At 37.7% G+C, this 21,355-nt stretch overlaps 1 protein-coding gene across 8 annotated transcripts in view; it reads right to left on the minus strand.

Moving 5' to 3' along the window:
• CBFA2T2 (CBFA2/RUNX1 partner transcriptional co-repressor 2) overlaps nucleotides 1–21,355 on the minus strand; it is a 157,980-nt gene that overhangs the window by 70,609 nt on the left and 66,016 nt on the right. Inside the window, exon 1 of one of the 8 annotated variants that reach the window (XM_034641444.1) lies at nucleotides 14,481–14,556. The exons of 6 other annotated variants lie outside the window; for them this stretch is intronic. The gene's annotated coding sequence lies outside the window, so the exon portion shown is untranslated. Of the gene's footprint in view, nucleotides 1–14,480; nucleotides 14,557–21,355 lie in introns of those variants that run through there. One more of the 8 variants, XM_034641441.1, reaches the window with a different exon arrangement.

Below are 21,355 nucleotides of genomic sequence, written 5' to 3' on the forward strand. Positions count from 1 at the left end.
GCCTGCTTCTTCCTCTCCCACTCCCCCTGCTTGTGTTCCCTCTCTCGCTGGCTGTCTCTACCTCTGTCAAATAAATAAATAAAATCTTTTAAAAAAAACAACACAAAAAAACTCTTAAAAAGCTATCCAGTTCCCAGTTTCAAACCAGGACAAACCTGAATTTCTATGCCCTAATTATAAATCTCCTAAGGGGAAAAAAAAAAAAACCAATCAAAATATATACCTCTGTGGGATCACAGGACTTTTTCCTGATTCAGAGCTGCTTTTCTGTCTTTACTTCTCTATTATAAGCCCCCTTGGCCTTCCATGCTCCACAAAGTACTTTTTATTATTTAGAAACTCCTGACTGTGAAGGATCTTAAGATTTTATCTATTTTTAACTCATATTCAGTGCAAGAATCTGTTACAGAATCTGAATGGCTTTCATGAATCCCATCTCTGCCTAAAACCCACAGAGAGGATAGGATGAGCAAGTTCCACTGTTTTGGGTAAAGAAGCAACATTAACAGCAATCTCTGTTTACTCATCTTTAAAATAAGGAGAAAAAGAATATTAATTAATTGCAACACTGATAGGATTACATGAGCATGTACTGGCACTCCTTTCACAACATAAAGTATCATACCCATTAATTAGCTGCCTTTTTAGGGGAGTGGGGAAAATATCAAATTGAGACTGATGTGCAAAGGACAAAAAGATTAAACTCCTATTTCAATAGCCAACCACAAAGTGTAATCATGCTTTTCTTCTATAGTTAAGCTTTCCTCCTAAAGTTTACTTTCAATTTACCATGGCCAAGGTTTTAATATCAATTTCTCCACATTCCCGAAACCAGTCCTTCATCACTCTGCCACTCACATAACAAAATGGGATAGTGAATTTTGGGAGAAAATAATGATGTACTTCCAATTCAAACTGTAAAGCTTTATCTATATGCTTGTTACTTTCCATTAGTTACAGTATCTGATTACTAATGTACTAGGAAGAAAAGGCACAGAAATAAATGTATGTTAAAGTACTGACATTCAATTAGTGTGGTTAAAAAACGATTTCTCTGCCAGAAAAACGTTTCTTACAGTTTGACTGTGTGACCTCACTCCTCGGAATTTGTCCTTAGAAAATAACTCAAGGGAAAAAGCAATTTATACCACAGAGGAATGGTTAATTAAATGGTAGAACTGCATGTCAATGTGAACTGTAAAGGCATTAAAAATTGTAATTATGAAAATAATTCAACACTTGGGGAAATGCATACAGTGCATTTTGGTGGGGGGAGGCCTCCTATAAAAAATGATATATACAGTATAATTACAATCATTTATTTAAAAAGATACATATGGTCACAGTATGGAAAGGAACACAAAAATGGAACTGAACATGTGGGAGTAATAGGTAAATATCAATTTCCTCGAATCCTTTTGGAACACTGCTTATAAATATTCTCATTTGCTCTCTCACTAAATTTCCTTTTCTACAGGAGAATGATAAGACATCCAGTGGGCTGCCAAGCATTCCTAACATGTTAAGTCTTTCTTCACACAGAAGAATTACGATCTAGTTACAGTGACCTCATTTTTGAAATCAAAATTTTGACAAGTTGTTAGGGTCAGTAACAATGGCACAGATTATTTGCAATAGGATGCATGACAGAAAACCAAAATTTGAAAGTCAGAAGCCCTAGAACCCCAGTCTTACTCCACCTGAGAGGAATAGATAGGTAAAAGCATGCTCTTAATTTCGACCAACTGCCCTAGGATACAATCCCAGGAACTTCGTTGTATGACCAAAGGCATGTCAGTTAACCTGTCAAAATCTCACTGTGAGTTTAAAAGATATCATTTTTTGGTATACAGTGCATGCTTAAACAAATAAGAACATCTAAAACGGTTCACTACCTATGTAAAATAGACAAGTCGGCCTCTCTGTCCAACTTGTCTTGTCATCAGGAAATAAAGTTAATAATCCTGTTCTAAACTGCAAACCATTTCATGAAACATACCACCACCACCATTATCATCCACTATTATTATTACCTCTACTGCACCTACTAAGAAGCCAGCTGTATAAGCTGGCTAGAGTTTACTGAATGGGCTGAGGTTAAAATCTAAACCAAAATGTCACTTAAACCTAATGACAAAGATGAGACTATGCAATCAAGAAGGAAAATAGAGAGCAAGCCCACAATTAAATGCACGGTACAGTTGGTAGAAGACAGGGTACAGGAAAATGCTTCTAGCATTTTGAGATAGTTGTCCTCTGGTAGTGAAAGTACTGAAAATGAAGGCATACTACAATAGCACTCCCTGCAGAAAAAATGCAACCGAGGAAATGGTCACCACCTAAATCCAAACAAGGTAACTCAGGACTTAACATATATTTAACAAATATCCCTCTGTAATTTATTATTTTAATTCAACAAATAATTCACTCAATTGTGTGTAATTTTATCCTTTTCAAAATGATTTTAAAATATTTCCTAATATAATTTACTTAATATAAAATACTAAGACCTTTCATATAAACATACTGAACTCAGAAAGATGACACACCCCAAACCTAATCAAACATTATATTCAAAGCATTGGTTCATAAAAATAATTGTATCTCCCCACTCAGTTGAAGAACTTTAAACTACAAAACCGGGGGTGCCTGGGTGGCTCAGTCGTTAAGCGTCTGCCTTCGGCTCAGGGCGCGATCCTGGCGTTCTGGGATTGAGCCCCACATCGGGCTCCTCCGCTGGGAGCCTGCTTCTTCCTCTCCCACTCCCCCTGCTTGTGTTCCCTCTCTTGCTGGCTGTCTCTCTCTCTCTGTCAAATAAATAAATAAAATCTTTAAAACGTTTAAGGCAAAGAAAATGAGACCAGAAAAGGATAAGGGGCTTGGGCTGTGGCCCTGGGAAAAGACCCATTACCATGTGGCTAAAACAACTTCACAGTAATAGCTAAACTGAAACAACAGATTCCTCGAATTAATACAACAGTGCTCTTGTATAAAGGATTGGTAGATGGCAACACAATCTAATTAATCTACAATCTAATTACAAATTACAAAAAAAATTTACAATCTAATTGTAAATGTTACATGATTAAAACAATGCACATTCTGGGTGTACTTCTCCATTGAAATAATGACAAATATATATACAGCAACATAGAAAAAGCCTTGATATAATATACAGGGAAAAAGGAGATAACTTTCACTGAAGTAACACGTAAAAGCATACACATTCAAAGGCAAATCTGAAAGGGAATGTGGAAAAACTAAGAAGTTGGTTTTTTGGTCTGTTTTGTTCTTGTTTTTTAGGTAGGCTCCATACCCAACATGGATCTCAACATGGATCCCAACCCCGGGCTTAAATTCACGACCCTGAGATCAAGACTTAAGCTGAAATCAAGAGTTGGACACTTAACTGACTGAGCCACCCTGGCGCCCCAAGAAGCTGGTTTAATAAAACGTAGTGCTGTCATTCTTAAAGCAAGAAGTTGCCAAGATGACTCATTTCATCAATCATTACTGAAAGACTAACATGGCCCTAGCACTGTACTAAGCGCATGGAATACAAACATGAAGCTAAAATCCCAACCCTCAAGGAGTTCATGATATAGCTAGGTGGTTAAGAATTAAAAGAGGGGACCTCAAGTAGACTGGAAGTGGAGACACACAAAAAAGGCAAGATTTAGCTGCATCTTATAAAAACGATCAAATCACACTGTATTAGATGATGAAACAGGCTGATGGCCACTGTGGAGAATCAGCTAAAAACAAAGGCTCCTGTTCATCAGATAAAGAGTATATCCACATACACTAGTGTTTCTGCAACCAAATCCAGGGGTGTCTCCTTTAGAGACTTGTCCACCTTAACACATCTTAGTTCACTTGCTTACAGATTTTAAGGCTAACTTTTCATTCTGTCTGAGCAGAGGGAACAGATGGCCTACACAGCATAAACTCTCCCAAGAACTAATTTTTACCAATCGCATCTGGTTAAAAATCCAGATTTATACCTACAGATTAGTGAGCAACGGAAACCCTCATAATGACTTGACAATTATTCAGTGTGACAGCCGTTTGTACCACTATCAAATGTGAGTTTTAAAACATAGGCTAACACCTCTGGGTTCCTCTGGATTAAAACAAAACATCCCCTCCTTATTTAAAAAAAAAAAAAAAAAAAAAGAACCTGAGTTACGATACTGAGCACAGGTACAAAACAAATCTTTGCAAAAAAAATTTTAGAAGGTGACACTCAGGAAACTACATAACTGACAAAACCAAACCATACTCACTCATCCCAATGTTCATGTTGTATACTAAGGCTTCAGGACATATTTTCATTAAAAAACAAAACCAAAAATCTGTACGCTGCAGATGAGTCCTACCGAAATGGTAAGATATATCACTTTCTTCGGTGATTTTTTTTAAAGATTTTATTTATTTTTATTTCTATTTATTTATTTATTTAGAGACAGAGAGAGAGTATGAGCAGGGGGAGGGACAGAGGGAGAGAGAGAATCTCAAGCAGACTCCATGCTCAGCAAAGTGCCAGAGGCGGGGCTGGATCTCATGACCCTGAGCCGAAATTAAGAGATGCACAACTGACTGAGTTACCCAGATGCCCCCGCTGGGTGATTGTTTTTGACATGTTTATCAGCTGCTGCATACGAAGATCAAAAAAATTTCACTTACATCACAAGACCACAAATGCATAATCTGTTCATTTCTGTTTCAGAAGAGGCCAGCCTCTGCCTCTCATGTCAAAAGCCCCTTGAGATTTGGAGCCATGTCTGTCTCGATCACTGCTGTATTCCACTGCCAACTCTGGTGGCCAGAACACAGCACACACTTGATTTTATTTAACTTTTTAAAATTTAAGTCAATTCTTAGGTATTTCTTAGTGAGCTATACATATTTTCTTAATAATAAGACTATCAGGTTAAAAATCAATCAGGATAGGGGCGCCTGGGTAGCGCAGTCGTTAAGCGTCTGCCTTCGGCTCAGGGCGTGATCCCGGCGTTCCGGGATCGAGTCCCACATCGGGCTCCTCGGCTGGGAGCCTGCTTCTTCCTCTCCCACTCCCTGCCTGTGTTCCCTCTCTCGCTGGCTGTCTCTATCTCTGTCGAATAAATAAATAAAATCTTAAAAAAAAAAAATCAATCAGGATAAAACAAACAATCTGGATGGGAAATTAGGACCAAAACTTCAACCTTGATTTAAATCCAAATAAAAACAAGGTAAATGCTGGCTTTGCTTCTAATAGGGGATAACCCAAAGGACTCTTATTTTAATACTTTCTTCCTTGCTTTTACATATATATACTTTATTTTAAATATAACAGAGAAATTACACTGTGCAGTAATATTACTCTACAACTTTTCATTGAAATTACATAAAATGTATATTTCCAATTTTGTAAAAGTTTTAGAAATTCAAGACTATCTCTGCATTAAAGAGCAAAAAAGAGGGATAAACACACCAAGAAGTTATTTATGTGATACCATTAAGGATACAGCAGAGTCAAAACAACCTCAAAAAAGAACAAAGTTAAAGGCAAGTAATTTTTAGTAAAGGTGCCAAATCAATTCAATGAGGAAAGAAAATTAACAAATATTGCTGAAGCTGGATAGCCAAATAGAAAATAAAATTAATCTCAATCCTGTCATTCCATCTATAAAAACTATTTCAACATGGATTATAGACTAACACCCAGAAAACTTCTACAAAAAGAATAGAAGAGTATCTTCATGACCTTATGGTAAGCAAAGAATTCCTAGCCAGGTCACAAAAGCAGCACAAATCGTAAATTTTTCTTAAATTGATCAATTAGACTTCATGAATATTAAGGCTTTCTGCTTATCAACAGATACCATTAAGAACATGAACAGATAGACCATAGATTAAAAAAAAAAAATTACTCACAGCTCATATATCTAACAAAGGACTGTTATCTAGGATGAATATAGAATTCTGACAAACAACAATATAAACAAAAATAACCTAATTTCTGAAAGTGAGATTTGAACAATGTTTAGATGTAACAGATTAACACATCTTCAGAAAGGAAGATATAGCAATGTCCAATACATACAGGTAGTCAACATCATAAATCATCAAGGAAATGCACAATAAAATCATAATGAGCTATGATCACATGCTCACTGAAACACTAAAATAAAAAATGTTAACGGATGCCTGGATGGTTCAATTGGTTAAGTGTCTGCCTTCAGCTCAGGTCTGATCCCGGGGTCCTGGGATCGAGTCCCACATCAGGCTCCTTGCTCAGCGAGGAGCCTGCTTCTCCCTCTACTTACCACTCCCCCTGCTTGTACTCTCTGACAAATAAGTAAAAATCTTAAAAAAAAAAAAAATGTTAAGCAGGATATGGACCATAAGGAATTCTCATACATTACTGATGGAAGTGTAAAAGGTACAATTATTTTGGACTGTTGGAGAACTGCTTAGCCATTTTCTATAAAGTTAAACATACGTCCACCCAATGACTGAGTAATTTTACCCCAAGAGAAATTAAAACTATGCTCACAAAAATGTTTACAGCAGTCTTATTCATAACAGTAAAAAACTGGAAACAAAGCAAATGTCTACCAACATGTGAATGGATGAACTGATGTACTTCCATACAACAGAAAAAAGCCACTAATTCACATAATTATGTTAAATAAAACTCAGAAACACAAAAGCCAGACACAAGAGAATACATACTATATGATTCCATTTACATGAAATGGAAATGCAGGGGGAGAAATGAGATATTGGTTGCAGGAGGTAAGTAGGATTTTACTGGTAAAGTGTTCTAAATTTTATTTAAGACTATGGTTACACAAGAGTAGACAACTATAAAAAAACTTATTAGACTGAACACAGTATCTGTGCATTTTATCTGAATTCCATATATTTTTAAAAATCAGCTTGAAAGGATTCCACCCCCTATTCTGTTACCCTCCTCTCGGTAAGTTTCTCATGGTATAATATCTTTTTGGCATGTAGAAATCACTCAGGCTATCTGTACATCAGATCTCTGTATGATAGCTATGAAACCGTCTTCAGCTCTTCTGTACTGCCAGCTTACGCCATCCTTCAAATTTCCTGCTGTTTTTCATCCTTGAAGGGTAAGCTTGATAATCAGACCCATGCTCTTGCATCCTGACTGACCAGCATTCACTTCTAATCAATAACAGATGTGGGAATGGTGCCAGGGTGGGCCTTATGCCAAAGTAACAATTTTTCTGCTATTCTAAAGCAAACACCCTTCTTAAGCTCTAAGTCATCCAAACAGAGAAGACATCTGGAAATACACAACAATGCCATGTGTTTGGTCCCTCTGGATGATAGCTGTAGGCACTGCAAGCAGAGGGATGCTGTGCCAGCCTCATGGGACACTGCAGAGTACAGTAACTCCACAACCTGATAAGAGACACAAAGTGCGAAAGACTCTGAAGGGGAAGTAGTAGCAAATGGGTGCAAGCACACGTTCACTTAGTAAAATTCCCTTGGTTAGGATTCTTTTCCCAAACTAATAGGAATTGCTTATCCCATATCAATATGCAACTTAGGCCCCAATTCTCTATTTATTCATAGCCCTGACTTTTCAACTCTACCATTTCCAAGGATTTATTAAAAAACAAACAAACAACAAAAAAAACCACCTAATACTCCCAAAGAAACTAACACGCAATGTAATTCAATCCTATAAACTGCCTTAGAAAGCAGTACAAAATTTTAAAGATGTGGAAATTTCTGAATTTATAAAATCTGAATGGGTGTACAAACACCAATTTAGTAAGCTATAAAGGAAAAAAGTCGGGTGTGTGTGTGTGTGTGTGTGTGTGTGTGTGTGTGCTGGCAGGAGGCCATTAACCTTTGGTCTTACCTTGTTTCTGCAACTGTTTATATTATGCTTATGTAAGTTGTGACATTTTGATGTTAATTGTATTACGTAGCCATTTATTCTACAGCATTAAAAAGTGACCAAGTGATAACAAAGGAAAGCTGATTTTAAAAAGCCTTTCTTCAGATATTCGTGAACACAATACACCTTTTCTTAATCCATACTGATAATAAAGCAGGTTTCCATTTTACTTCAGATTTAAGTAGAGCAACTTTCTCGCACAGAAGAATAACAGAAGTCAGGAAGCAACTACAATAATAATAATAATAGCTAATATTACTCCTGCTTCCATTCATTCATTTGCAAATAGGAACATAACATTTATTATGTGCAAAGAATGGTGCTAATAAGCACTCTATTAATATTTTATTTATACAACACCAGAACAGTGGAAGGTACCACCATAATTAACATTTTACTCAGCCAGAAAACAAGGCTCAGGGAAGTTAAATTATGTTCAAGATCACATAGTCAAAGTTAAGAAGATGGGAGAGCTCTGTTTGGACTTCAGAGCCTATACTTATAGCAAAAGAAATCTACATTGAATGATGCTGAAAGAGTAAATTATTGTAAGATGAGGACTCAGTCAGGTTTGTATATTGTGACCAAGGATTTAATAAGAGAAAAGAAATGAACACTGATCTTAGCACAAAGAGACTTCCTATTTCTCTACAGTTTCTATCCTTCTTTCCAAATCTGTGAAGGTAAATGTAGAGTCTACAGCTGAAGTGGGCCCAGGGAAGTCAGACCACTGAAAAGTAGAAGCTATTATGTAAGAACCCATTTATGTCCTCAACTGACAATCAGAGAGGCTTCTGACAAAGCAGGCCCACTCTGTCAAATGAAATGGGCTTGAGGAGTAAGAAAAATTAAACCAAAATTTTGAAAATGTTGGCTCCACACCAAGATCATCCTTTTCTTCCCAGTACAGTTCCTCAAAATTAAAGTTCTCTCCTTCAGTATTTCCAAAAATCCCTATTTCCAAAAGAAAAGGGGATAAATATGACGTATAGGCACAAACGTAAAGGGTCAATAGCCATCACTGCTCACTAAACTACTATTTTAACAATGACACCCTAAAACATAACCAGATATTTCTACTGTGTTTTCCAAGAGCGGCTGAAGGATAGAAACAGGTCAAAACCAGCTAGAAAATAAGCTCTCTTTGGCAAACATTTTAGTGACGCAATTAGCACCTACTCAATTCATCTGTTAAGATAGCTCAATCTTATTTTGGCATTAAACTAAAATTGGTATAGGGGAAGATGGAATAAACATGGCAATAAATGAACTGGGAAAAGAACCAACTCTGGGATCTTATGGACAACACCATCCAATACAGAATATAAGTCCTAGAGATGGAGCACACTCTATGTTTGGAAAGGTTTATCTTGCATTCTTCTTCCAAACCCTGTGCTTCTTCAGCAAGCAGGAGCAGAAATACAAATATGCTGCAGCAAAAAGTTACAGCTGCACCTTGCAGATGTCAGGCTGTTAGCTCTGTGATCAGCAACCATGCTGTCTGCGTTGCTGGCTCCCTCCTGGTCACTGCCCCACCATCAGTTAGCACTATGGCTGCGCCCAGAGAACTGTGAGAGGTTCTTCCTGTTAGACAGCACCCTTTGGAATCAAGCAAATGAAAAATAAATTATCTGGGAACTGACAGTCATCATAGAAATTTCTCTTCAAGATTTTATATTCTTATGTCTTAAAGACCAAGCCTGGGGAAAAAAATGCTGATATGATGACAATCTCTCACTTTTCTCCTCTGTAGAAATAAAAATACTACCACCTGGTTTTTATTTCCCCATCCCTGAGGGACTATTATGAAGATAAAAAGCTTTGAAAATTAAAAGCACAATGCAAATGTAAGGCTATTAATACAGTGCGTACTGAATCCAAACAACATAAATGGAAGGTAGATGGGTGCTTTGGCAGGGCAAATACCATGTCTGCCATCAAGCAAACTTCTAAGTTCCAATATCTACCTATGTATTAAGAGAAGCTCTCCAATAGAAATCAAACAGAGAGCCTATAGAACAGACTGTTCCCTCTCCACAAACTGCCTGACTTCCCTGACTCAGTCACTTTGGAAACTTCTATTTTAAGGCCCAACTCAAAACTCACCTCATTAGCCCACTCAGAGACTCCTCAGCTGCACTCTGACAGATTTAAACTTTCCCACATCTGCACTCTCACAGCCCCTTATAGACACCTGCACAATGTCATCTGTCATATCGTATCACCATTTGTTTGTGCCTGTCTCTTTCTGCTAGCCCATGGAGCTCCTAGAGCTTTTCACTTTTATAACCATAGCAACTACCTAGCGTATCTGATACACAGTATAGCCTAGAACTCTTCTTCTAATTCCAATTAAATGCAATACAGAAAGGTTTCTATACCTTTTCTATTAAAGCAGAATTTCCTAAGCTGTATGCCCAGAGACAATGAAGAGATGTGAAAGACTGGGTGTACTGAGATACTGATTTCCTCAGCCTGGGATGGCCAATCAGAATTTCTCTCTGTGCTATGATGTGAAAAGGTTGGAAAGCACTATATAAACGTGTAGTGAAGATTTAGGTTTTTTTAAATATTAAACTAATAGAAAAGTAGGGTTAAACACTACACAAATGGTGACATCAATTGAGGCATTCAGAAAGAACATGACTAGAGACTCTTCAACAAATGGTGTTGGGAAAACTGAATAGCAGAATGCAAAAGAATGAAATTGGACCGCTTTTTTCACCATACACAAAAGTAAACTCAAAATGGATTAAGGACCTAAATGTGACCTTTTATTAGGCAGAACAACTTAATTGCTGTATTGTGTGACTCCAGCATTTCCTTAGGGTCTCCTACTCCAAAGAAAGTAATTTCTTTTGAATAAATACGAAGACCTGAAACCATAAAAATCACAGAAGAGAGCACACGCACTAACTTCTCTGACACTGGCCATAACAACATCTTTCTTCAACAACAGCAAAAATGAAATATTGGGACTACATCAAAAACAAAAGCTAACAACCAACAAAACTAAAATATAACCTAAGGAGATGTTCATAAATGGCATTTACGATAAAAGGTTAGCATCCAAAACATGTAAGAATAGGGCACCTGGCTGGTTCAGTTGGTAGAACATGCAACTCTTGATCTTGGGGTAGTGAGGTCAAGCCTCATGTTGGGTATAGAGATTACTTAAAAACAAAACGAAACAAAAATGGGCGCCTGGGTGGCTCAGTTGGTTAAAGCAGCTCAGGTCATGATCCCGGAGCTCTGGGATCGAGTCCCACATAGGGCTTCTCCTTCACCCTCTCCCTCTGTGTATGCTCTCTCTCTCAAATAAATAAATAAAAATTAAAAAAAAAATTATAAAGAACTTACATAACTCAATATAAAAACCCCTAAATAATCCAATTAAAAATGGGTAGAAGACACGAACAGACATTTCTCCAAAGAAGACATACAAATGGCCAACAGATACACAAAAAGATGCGCAACATCATTCGTCATCCGGGAAATGCAAATCAAAACCACAATGAGATACCACCGCCCACGACTCAGAATGGCTAAAATAAGAAACACAGGAAGCAACAAATGTTGGTGAGGATGTGGAGAAATAAGAATCCTCATGCACTGCTGGTAGGAATGCAAACTGGTGCAGCCGCTTCGGAAGACAGTACAGAAGTTCTTCAAAAAATCAAAAACAGAACTACCCTATAATCCAGTAACCACATTACCAGGTATTTACCCAGAGAATATGAAAGCACTAAGGAGATGTTAGGATGAAAGGGATACACGCACCCCTACGTTTACTGCAGCTTTATTTACAATAGCAGCCTAATGTCCATCAACAGATGAACAGATAAAGAAGATGTGGGATGTGTGTGTGTATGTATGTGTGTGTGATGGATTATTATTCGGCCATAAAAAAAGAAGGAGACCTTGCCATTTGCAACAACATGGATGGATCTACGGAGTGTAATACTGAGTGAAATAAGCCAGTCAGTGAAAGACAAATACCATATGATTTCATTCATATGTGGAATTTAAGAAACAAAACAAACGAACAAAGGGAAAAAAAGAGAGAGAGGTAAACCAAAAACACAGACTCTAACTATAGAGAAAAAAACAGATGGTTAACAGAGAGGAGGTGGGAGGGTGGTGAAATAGGTAAAGGGTATTAAGAGTACACTTATCTTGAGGAACAGTGAGTAATATATGGAATTGTTGAATCACTATACCGTACACCTGAAACAAATATAACACTATATGTTAACTACACTGGAATTAAAATTTTAAAAATATGTGAAATAAAGTGAAATAAAATAAAGAAAGAATATGACCAGAATAATTGTTTCACATACTGTTCACAAGAAAATAAATGCTTCAGAACACTGGCATCAGGTAAAGCATATCCTGAAAGAGAAAAATAACACAGCCACCTCGCATAGCAGTCAGTCTGTGTAAACACCATATGGTTTGCTAATTTAATCAAAAAGAACCCCAGAATTTACTTTTTCATCCTGCAGATAAAAAAAATGAAAATAAAGTTGCTAGAAATATTTCAGAAATTATTTTGCCACCCCCAAATGTCTAATAAAATACATACAGCACCCAAGCTTATTCATCCTTTTTAAACTGCCCCTTGAAAAGCACAAAAACCCTTCACAGGCCACATTAAAACAAACAACTGATCACCTGTCTTTTCATTTTCATTCATATTTTAAAACCAATCATTACTTTGCATCACACCCTTCTCCCAATCCAGTTCAAACCCTCCCACCCTCTCTGTTCAACCTACAGGAGACAAAATGCCGACTGTCACTTTCTCTTGCCTAGATTATTCATCTCAAAATGGTCTCCCTGACTCTAAAACTGCCCCTATGAAATTCTCCTTTTGCCCAGAAACCTCCATCATCCAAAATGCCAATCAAGTCATAACTCTCTGACTAAAAACAAAAACAAAGATAATAACAAACTCTGAGTTGTCAATGCTCCTGAAAGCAGCACAGACTATGCCGTATAACCAAGGCACTGACTACCTTTCTAGGCTTATTATCCTCTACTTTGACCTCGTATTTTACAGGGACTCTTCTCTTCATCTTCGCCAGGCTAACTTTTATTCATACAGGAACAGCTGACCTGGGTAGCACCTCGTCACTGCATACCCTTTCCTGGTTCACTAGGTGAGGCTAAGACTCTTCTACGTAGGTGTTGTCTAACCAGATGATGAGAACAAGGTAAAAACACAAGGTTTTTACTTTTTGTTTTAGCTAAAAGGTTAGCATAGGGGTGAGTAGCAATAGCTTCATTTAATCTAGGATCCGTCTTCAAATTCCTTGGCTCTTGGTTCTCTGCTGGTTTTAAGGGCTTTTAAATCTTTTATCACTTGCTACCTCAAAATCTATCTAGGTACAGTAGAAAAGACCTTGCAAATTATCTGCAGAGAAGAGATTTTCAATATTAAATAAGTCCTCTACTATATATGAATGTTTCACATTTATCTTTCCATGCCTCACTGAAAGCTATACTTCTTTAAACCTTATTCCAAATTCTTTAGCCTTTCATTTGTTATTTCCTGCCTATGATCAAAAAGATACATGCAACATTACAGGTAGAGTCAAGACTGTACCCCACAAGGAACTATCATCCCCAACCTTCATCATAATATGTACTCAATCATAATATGTAAGAGGCACAGGGTGTCACGTCAAGTGCTGACCTTTTCTATCCATCATCTGTTTACATGCTCAAAATCACCACTTTTTAGGTGGGACCATCCTCACCCTTTCTATACTTACCTCAACTTAACCTGGATTTCTTAAGCCCTTTCCTCTATCCTTAGCATTTCTCAGTTTTTAAGAAGATTTTATTTATTTATTTGAGAGTTAAAGAGAACACACAAGCAGGGGGAGGGGCAGAGAAGGAGAAGCAGCCTCCCCGCTGAGCAGGGCACCTGACATGGGACTCAAAACCAAGACCCCTGGATCATGACCTGAGCAGAAGACAGATGCCCAACCAACTGAGCCACCCAGGTGTCCCAGCATTTCTCATTTTTTTATATATATATCAAGCATTTAAAAAACATATAAAACATATATATTGTAGATTACATATATCACTTATTAATCATCTATCTGTCTCTCCCAGACTGAGCACTTAATAAGTATTTAAATAAATGGATGAATAACAATGACGGCAGATGTGATAATTATTTGAAAGTACTCTTCTCCCTCACTCAATATTCAATTCATCAAGAAGTTCAGAAAACTCAACCTCCCGGGGGGCTCCTGGGTGGCTCAGTCGCTAAGCGTCTGCCTTTGGCTCAGGGCGTGATCCCGGCGTTCTGGGACTGAGCCCCACATCAGGGCTGATCCAGGCTCCACTGGAAGCCTGCTTCTTCCTCTCCTACCCGCCCCCCCGGCTTGTGTTCCCTCTCTCGCTGGCTGTCTCTATCTCTGACAAATAAATAAAATTTAAAAAAAGAAGAAGAAAAAGAAAAAAGAAAACTCAACCTCCCACCAAAACATACCAAAATCACCTATCTTCTACTACCATGAGTCTAATTCAAACTTACCATTTTTTACTTCTGGTTTTGTTGCTTTCAGCCATGCCCCCGTACAATTCTTTCTCTATACCACAGGAAGAGTGATCTTTATAAAATATAAATGAGGTCATGTTACTTCCCCTTCAATCGGCACCCATCACTCTTACATAATAAAATCCAAATTCTTCACCCTGCTTTAGAGAAGTGCAGGAGCTGTCTCCTATCTCTCTAACTTCCTCTCTGTCCTCTTCTCTTCATGTACTACACTGTAGCTAAACTGGCCGTTATTCTACACACGGAACACATCAAGCTCATTCCCACCACAAGATCTTCCCACGGCTTCTCTCCGTCTGGAATATTCTTGCATCTGCTATCCCCTAGGCTAACAGTGTTTATTATCATTCAGACAACAGCTAAGTTTACTTCTGCAGGCAGCCCTAAATTGACCATTCACTATCAATACTCTCTTTTGTTAACGGTATCTATTGCTCAATACTCATTTCCTTTATCTCAACTTAGAAATATTCCTTAAAAAAAAAAACCTCAAACATTCACTAACAGTACCAAGAACTCCCTTGATACCATTCAACTAAATTCACTAATCATCTGACCTATTTGTTTTTCATTATCTATCTACCTACTATCTACCCATCCACTCATTCTACCAAACTACCTACCTACTTTGTGTAAACTGCTTGAGGATAAGCAGTTAACATCATACCCCACCCTTAAATATTTCAGGGTGTAATTGCTAAGAGCTAGAATATTCACTTGTATAACCACAGTCCATTACCAAAATAATTGACATTAACAACACAGCACTATCTAATCTACAGACCTTACTCTAAAATCCAAATGGAAAGCAAAACTAAGGGGTGTCTGAGGATCAGGACAAGCTGGAACGGTTGGTCACTTTATTATAAAATGAAATACTATTCAGCCATAAAAAACTATTGATACACACAGTAACATGAACGAATCTTAAATGCATTACGCTAAGTGAAAGAAGCCAGATACAAAAGCCCACATACCATACAATTCCATTTATGTAACATTCTGGAAAAGGCAAAACTTTTAAGGACAGAGAACAGATAAGTGTTTGCCAGAGGCTAGAGAGAAGTTACTGGAGGGGACTGACTACAAAGGGGCAGAAGGGAATTTTTTGAGGGTGATGGAAATATTCTTTACCTTGACTTTGGTAGTGGCTATGTGATTATCCATGTTTGTCAGAATTCATAAAACTATACATTTAAAAGAATGAATTTTACTGCATATAAATAACACCTCAATCTAATTTTTAAAAAGTCACTAAGGATATAAAGAATATAATGAGAGAACTGGACATGGGTTTCTTTAAAGCACATATGTAAAAGAATTAAATAAAATTTCTAGAAAGGAAATCCCCAATGAACATTTTTAAGCACATATCAGGCAGAGTTTAAAAGTGGAACACTAGAAGACAGAGCAGAAGAAATCACCTAGAACACAGTACACAGAGACATAAGGTAAAAAATACAAACGACAGGAAACAGAATAGCATTAAGAGAATCCGACATGCATCTAGCAGAATTCTAGAAAGCGATAAAAGAATAAATGAGAGTACAGAAAGAAGACACTACTCAAAGAGATCACAGATAAGAATTTTCCCAGAACTGAAGACCTGACTCCTCAGATTAAAGGAGTACACTAAGTCCCCCGACATGCATCTAGCAGAATTCTAGAAAGCGATAAAAGAATAAATGAGAGTACAGAAAGAAGACACTACTCAAAGAGATCACAGATAAGAATTTTCCAGAACTGAAGACCTGACTCCTCAGATTAAAGGAGTACACTAAGTCCCCCGACATGCATCTAGCAGAATTCTAGAAAGCGATAAAAGAATAAATGAGAGTACAGAAAGAAGACACTACTCAAAGAGATCACAGATAAGAATTTTCCAGAACTGAAGACCTGACTCCTCAGATTAAAGGAGTACACTAAGTCCCCCGACATGCATCTAGCAGAATTCTAGAAAGCGATAAAAGAATAAATGAGAGTACAGAAAGAAGACACTACTCAAAGAGATCACAGATAAGAATTTTCCAGAACTGAAGACCTGACTCCTCAGATTAAAGGAGTACACTAAGTCCCCCGACATGCATCTAGCAGAATTCTAGAAAGCGATAAAAGAATAAATGAGTACAGAAAGAAGACACTACTCAAAGAGATCACAGATAAGAATTTTCCAGAACTGAAGACCTGACTCCTCAGATTAAAGGAGTACACTAAGTCCTGAGTACCACAAATAAATCCACAATTTACCACACCACAGTACAAGAGCAGAACACCAAAGCCAAAGCAGAAATCTTAGAAATAACCACAGAGGAAAATATAACCCAACAAAGGAACAAAAACCAACCTGACTGGTAGCAGACTTCACATCTCCAGAACACCACAAATCTCCACTCAAGTGCTGATGGAAAATAACTGCCAGCCTTTACCCTTAAACCTCCATTAACCATCATTAAAGTGAATGTTCAGACCAACAAAAAGAAGTTACCATCCATAAACTGCTTCTCTAAGAACTATTAACAGAGTTAGTTTGGCAGGAAGGAAAATTAACCTAGAAGGAAAAATTATAATAAACACGAAATAATATGAGCAGATAATTTGGTAATAAACCTAAATTAATGTTAGCCGTAAAAATAATAACTAATTATTCTCTTAACTAGGGGTGAGTATAAAACAAAGTGAAAATCAAATCCTAGACAGCGGTAATATATTGAGAAGTTGCTAAATCACGAAGTGTTCTAAGATAACTGTTAAAAAAAAAAAAAAAAAGATGAGTATGTTAATTAACATTTTAGACTTTAAGTACTCTATACATGATAAAATTTTAGAATAGCCATCAAAATAATGGAAATGTTAACATTAACAGTCCAACAAAAAGAAATACAGAAAACATTTTTTCAGTCTCCAAGGAAGAGAGAAAAGAAAGGAATTAAAAGGAAAATAAAAAACTTAAAATGATACCAGTGAGTCTAAATATAGAAGTAATCCACTGGGGGCGCCTGGGTGGCACAGTGGATAAGCGTCTGCCTTTGGCTCAGGGCGTGATCCCAGCGTTCTGGGATCGAGTCCCACATCAGGCTCTTCCACTATGAACCTGCTTCTTCCTCTCCCGCTCCCCCTGCTTGTGTTCCCTCTCTCGCTGGCTGTCTCTATCTCTGTCGAATAAATAAATAAAATCTTAAAAAAAAAAAAAAAGAAGTAATCCACTGAACATAAACAGACCAGTTATCAAGTAAAGGAATATTTCTAGACTGAATTCAAACAAACAAAATCCAAGTATTTCATATTCATAAGACTCATGTTTAAACCCTAGCAATGCTGAAAGGTTAAAAAAAATGAAAAAAAGCAAATGGATTAGCAAATGTTAATATTAGTGAAAATAGGCTTTTAATCGAAAAAGCACGATTCAGGACCAAAAAAAGGTCATTATCCAAATGATAAAGGAATGATTCATTAGGAAAATATAAGAATCCTGAACAAAGTATGTATACCACACAGGTTCAAAAACAAAATTTTGACAGAATTTCAAAGAGAAATGGACCATGCACAATCATAGTGGACAATTTTAATACATCTTTCTCAAAAACCAGTAAGACTGAAAAATTAGTGTAACTATAGCGTATCTGAACAACAAATCAAGTTTGACAACTGGAAATGTTCATTAGGCAGTAAGAGAATTCTGGAGCTCAAAAGACAAACATGACTTAAAGATACAAATTCAGGAGTCATCAGCATATAGATATGGGTAAAGCCACAGCAAGATGAGACTGCAAAATAAAGTTAAAGGGTACTGAGCAATCACCCTCAAAAGAGCAGAAAATATGGAGTATGGAATATTCTCTCAACGTCTACCTTCAAACTCATTCACTATTTTTATCTGTCCAGTTAAGTGTATGTATTGATTTGTATAGGCAAAATGTGAGAAAATACAATAAAGTGGCACATTAAAAAGAAACAAACCAAAAAGTTGAAGGACCTTCAAATACTTGTACTGAAGTATTTGCAAATGACTCCAGAAAATAAAATTCCCAAGACAAGTCAATGGTTCTCCTGCCCCTCCCCCAGACACACTTTTCAAAGAGAAGGTTCCCTTGATTAGTTAAAACAGGCAAACACTTTAATTTTACTCACTTTCCAAAATAAAGATGGAAAACAACATTTCTGTATCAATTACCAAATCTGCCATCTTCCTCCTACTTCAGACATTACTGAAGAGCAGGGCCAGGATGGGAAGGTGGAAGTGAGGTGCCTACAGCTCAAAATTTAAGTGCAGAGCCAACCGCGGAATTGAGGCCTCAGATTTTTTGCTGAGGTACTTCATTTGCCTCACTCCAGTCCCCGTCCCGTTGAAGAGTCTCTACTATTAATGTTCTTTGGGCTATCAAAGCACATGTGGCTATTTGCCATGCTTCCTTATTTGGCACAACAGAAGTATCCTCTGCTTTTGAAAACATAGCTACTGTCAGCTTCATCATGGCTTTAGACCCAGGAATGGTATGGACAACTCATCTCATTAAAAGGGATGAAGAGAAAATCAGTCTCACACTGGACTTCATACTCCTTGTCCCTTGAAAGAATAAAAGAACTATATTCCTCTTCAGACATGCCACTAAAGGAAAACCCCACTCTTCACGAACAACAAAAAAGAAAAACTTTTAAGAACACCTGCACACACCTCAAGACGATAATATCCGATGCAGTATCATGCCTCCTTACAATCAGTCCCGACTTCTTCTAGCTCCAAACTTCCAAAGAAGGTACTTAATTTGGTGCCAGGAGACTTTCAAATCTTAACGCTCCCCTTTCCTGACCTCTTTAAATGTCTATTACCTCCACTGCTTAAATGAGGCAGCAGATTTAAAAGTTCATAGAAGGGGCGCCTGGGTGGCACAGCGGTTAAGCGTCTGCCTTCGGCTCAGGGCGTGATCCCAGCGTTACGGGATCGAGCCCCACATCAGGCTCCTCCACTATGAGCCTGCTTCTTCCTCTCCCACTCCCTCTGCTTGTGTTCCCTCTCTCACTGGCTGTCTCTATCTCTGTCAAATAAATAAATAAAATCTTTTTTAAAAAATAAAATAAAAATAAAAGTTCATAGAAGACTCTTCAAAAACTACAAATGCTAACCTGTTCCAAATGCAATCACGCTTTACCTGGAGGCTTTGCCTTCACAGGAGCTGTCAGGTTAAGTGCTGGCTGCCAGGGGCTCTTCAAATTCTAGGACCTTTTAAAACTCCAAATTCCAGAAGAGAAAGAAAAAGAAAAAAGAAAGAAGGAAGGAAGGAAAAGGAAAGGAAAGCAGGAGGATGGAGGAATGAGGGAAGGAAGGAGGGAGGGAAAGAGAAGAAGGGCAAAAAGACATTTTCCCAAGAGAAATGGCCTTAAATTCTGTATTTATAAGTACCACATAGCTAAGCTGAAAACATCCAAATTGTTGCTTTAAATATGAGAATTATTAAAACCCTTAATTTGAAAAGTTATAAACTCAAGATTTTACTTTAAGATTGTGTTGCACAGCTAAACACTGAACAGCCAAAAGATCTTAGGCAATTACCTCCCCCATGATTTTCTGGGCTATTTACTTGTAAAAGCTTCTGGTACCAGATTCTCTTCATCGATAGGAGTAGTGACTTTGTCAAGGTCACAAACAGGAGCCAAGAAGAATTTCGATTTAGGGTTTTAAGCCTGGTAACCTGTCTGAGATTACAATCTTGATTGAGACCAATAACCAAAATAGAACACTTAAATTTGTTTATGGATGAAGGAGGAAAGCAGTCTGGGACACCGGATTTCTCACTGTGGTATTTATCCTAATAAATAAACTGGAACAACCATTTGTGCAAACACAGAAGTCAAACAACAAAATGCAAAAATTAAAGGATTTAACTAATTCTAACTACATGCAGTTTTCCCACAAAACATATTATCAGTTTAAACTAGGCCCCTTTCCTAACATACTGCCCAACCCAATTAAATTTAATAAACTGAAAAGCAAATGGGCAAAATTTCTGTGTTCCCCACCCCCACCCTAGGAGCTTCCTGGGCATGGTTTGCTTGAATGTTATGGGTGTGGTACGAAATATTTAAACCAATGACTAAAATTTTCCATAGAAGCCCATCCAAAATCTAAAAAGCTTTACCACTCAGAAAGAGATTCATCTTCAGACATTTAAAAGATTTACTATTCCACTTATGACAATCTGGGGGTTTTTTTTTTACATTTAATATTTAGGTAGGAGGTGGTAAAGGGGGAGATGGTGTAATTAGTTTTGCTTGTAAAACGTTCATCACAGTTGTAGTGCCAACTGAGCTATACAGCCTACTGGGGGTCTAATAGATTTCAGGGTATTATAGTTTGAGTAATAGAGGTGGGGGTTGTGGTGGAAATCAATAAATGGCTACTACTTCTTTGCACAGACCCATATGGAAGTAATCAAGCGCAAGGGTGGCAGCTGGGGCCAATAACAGTCACCTGCAGTTGAGGGACATGGGGGTTTCAGATGGGTTTTTAATGCTAATTTCCTACAGAAACAATGAGCTAGAAAGAGCAGAGTAACAGACGAGGCCGGATGAAGAGAGACCAGCCAGAACAATAGCTGCACCTGGTGCTGGGAGCAGAGGGACAGAGCCGGCACGCGCCCGCCGGCAGCACAGGGCACATCTGTCACCCTCCAAGCGGCCCATCCCCCAGCTCTTCCAGCAGGGTAAGTAATGCAAGGTCCCTAAACATTAACAGCTTGCCACACAGCAACAGGTTTGAGTTTTTAAGGCTGCTGCATTCTCTACATGCACCCTTCTCCCATGACTAAGAATTAGTTAAGGAAGCAGGGTTGGTTCCCTGTCAGTTGGAGACTTAC

The sequence above is a fragment of the Ailuropoda melanoleuca genome, chromosome 13, assembly GCF_002007445.2.
Source record: "Ailuropoda melanoleuca isolate Jingjing chromosome 13, ASM200744v2, whole genome shotgun sequence".
Taxonomy (NCBI): domain Eukaryota; kingdom Metazoa; phylum Chordata; class Mammalia; order Carnivora; family Ursidae; genus Ailuropoda; species Ailuropoda melanoleuca.